The 2,500-nt window shown below is 40.0% G+C and overlaps 1 pseudogene; it reads right to left on the bottom strand.

Annotated features, from left to right (window-relative positions):
• Positions 1-160: 160 nt before the first annotated feature.
• On the bottom strand, positions 161-1,760 carry LOC138025457 (uncharacterized; annotated as a pseudogene).
• Positions 1,761-2,500: the final 740 nt, after the last annotated feature.

The raw sequence follows: 2,500 nt of genomic DNA, 5'->3' as shown, positions 1-2,500 counted from the left end.
TAAGTCAGTCACCCATGAAAACCCATTTTGTAGTTAACTGTCTTTCAGTGTCAATTAAAAAGATTGATTCCGATCGATTTGTCTGTCCTGGGATTCAAGGATTCAAATCATGCTTGATGTCAACTCTCATGCATTGGTATAACAACTGATGCTTAATAATCTAAGTTTTAACTTCATCTCTTTCCAGCATTTTGAATGCTTCATTAAACGCTGTTGCAAACCCAGAAAAGCTTACCCAACTGTGGTTTCTACAAGGTTTAGGATAAAAAATTTTACTTACTTGAAAAAAACACGATTGAACTACAAATTAATTGATAGAGTATAATTAAGAAGTCAAAACTTGAAACAAGCTGTTGTCTTTCTTCTGACAAAGAATCCTTTTTATGGCTCAGTAGGCACATGCAGACTTCAGGCGTTTTGGGTTAGTGGATAACTTCAATGTCTTTTTCGCAATTATCGTGCCAACAATAACTTCCATCAAAGCACTTACTCCAAAGTGCACTGGAATTCCAGCAGATTGCGATCAACAAAGCAAACATCAGTAGCCTCCACCAAGGGTCTGCTGGTTTGATAAAGGTACCAGCCAACCGACCTGTTCCCTAACGGTCATAGTTGTAATTGAATTTGCAATGTTCACATCTCAAGGTAAACTTGAGCCCTATTCTTTTGCCACATAAGGTATACACGGCAACATGACAAGGTTTGTTGTGTGAAAGCAGCATTCGGCTGCAGGCAAAACAAGTGCTAGTTGGAGGGGTAAAAAGTACTGGGAAATTCCCCACACTGCAGTTCAGTAATCTCTCCAAATTGCTGGAACAACCCTACCATAATGCACCTAACTTTTACTGACTTTTAATATATCACTGACCTTGTGAATTGACAGCCCAGACAACTTCGCAACAGTTTCGTTTCTGATCGACTCCGGAAGAGCTCTCAGTTCGGAAATATAGGTGGATACAAAGACCAATAAATCTTTGCTGTACTTCACCGACAAATAAATATCCACAACTTTGCTTGGTAATGCCCTGATAGGCCACTTGCACTAAGAGGTCACGTGACCAATGCTTCCCTTAAACAGTGAATTGTAATCTTGCGGTTGCCAAAAATTGACAGAACACATAAAAATTATCTGACACGCGAAATTTGAGAGGAAACGCATTTAAGGGAAATATTTTATGGTACTTTGATTTTTCAACAAAGTAGCATGATTTGTCTTGGCCGCCATGTTGGAGGGCATACTCTTGCCCTCCCGACATGGCGGCCAAAACTACTTTTTGCTTATATCTTGTTAAATGTTTGATAGTTGAGTTCAGGTGTGCCATAAACGTTACCACATCATCTTTTCAACATTTTCCTTGAAGTTCAAATGCACAATTTGTGTCAGAAAGCGGTAATTCATAATTTTAAAAAATCAAGTTTTGGTCACGTGACCAGCTACGGACTTTCTCATTTTAAGCACAATGGTGCGGGTTTGAAAAACCAAATCACTATTATTTTGTTTAAGAGATGACCCACTAATAGTGTTTCGATGGCAAAATCATATAACTTTCATTTTCATAAAAACGATGTCACATGACCTCTTAGTGCAAGTGGCCTATTGTGTCCACATTCATCGAAGAGGAAGTAAACACACGGTATGCATCCATAGCAGCTTTCTCCACCGTTATAGACTGCTCGACCTCCGCACGAATTTCATCGACCAAATTGGAGACGGAACTAGGTCGCTTTCTACCTCTTCCCTTCGGAGGCATTTCTCCCATCTATTTATAAATTATTTTAACTAGACCCTCCGTGAGGGTACACTGGGTTGCCTGTGGTACGTGCACCGTTCCAGAAAAGATTTTTCAAGTTGGGGGGTCATTAAGACCATTTAAGGGGTCACCCAGAAGTCTTACCAGCAGAGGCCCTTTGGCTCACAGGTCCTCACATGTTCGTACGACGAAACAGATCCTTTTCTGAGGTTAACAACCTGGCTACCGGCCTATTAATTAATCATTTGTAGAAAGAAGAAATTCCTGTCCTCTTGAGAAAAAATAGACACGCATTGCTTACGTGTGGTAGTGAAGTAATACAGCGATTTATTCCATATAAAATGTCAACTGAGCTGTGTGTTGTCTTCCAGGAGATTCAAGTTGTCCTTGCGTAATATGTAGCTCTAACAGTGTACAATCTTGTTTTGGTATTGTCTATCATTGTAGCGCCATGGTAGAGGTCTTGGGTAAATAGCCTGAGAAGACATTTGGTTACTAGCAAAGTACTGAACTCAGAAAGATTGAAGAAAATAAATGCGAAAAGAGAAACATATGCTTCTGGGCTGACATGTTGATAATTTTCAAGCTCTCTCACAGCTTCTTTCACCACAAGTTTAAGCGTGCCCTCTGAGCATCTGACAGCTTTGGTTTACTAAAGTTAAACTAAGTCCGGCGGGGTTAGTGCCTTGATGGGAGACCAAAACAATATACCCCTCCTAAAAAACAGAAGCATCTGACGGAAAATACTA

The sequence above is a fragment of the Montipora capricornis genome, chromosome 12 (assembly GCF_036669925.1).
Source record: "Montipora capricornis isolate CH-2021 chromosome 12, ASM3666992v2, whole genome shotgun sequence".
Taxonomy (NCBI): domain Eukaryota; kingdom Metazoa; phylum Cnidaria; class Anthozoa; order Scleractinia; family Acroporidae; genus Montipora; species Montipora capricornis.
The sequence above is the reverse complement of the archived record's forward strand: the minus strand, read 5'-3'. Positions and strand labels throughout refer to the sequence as shown.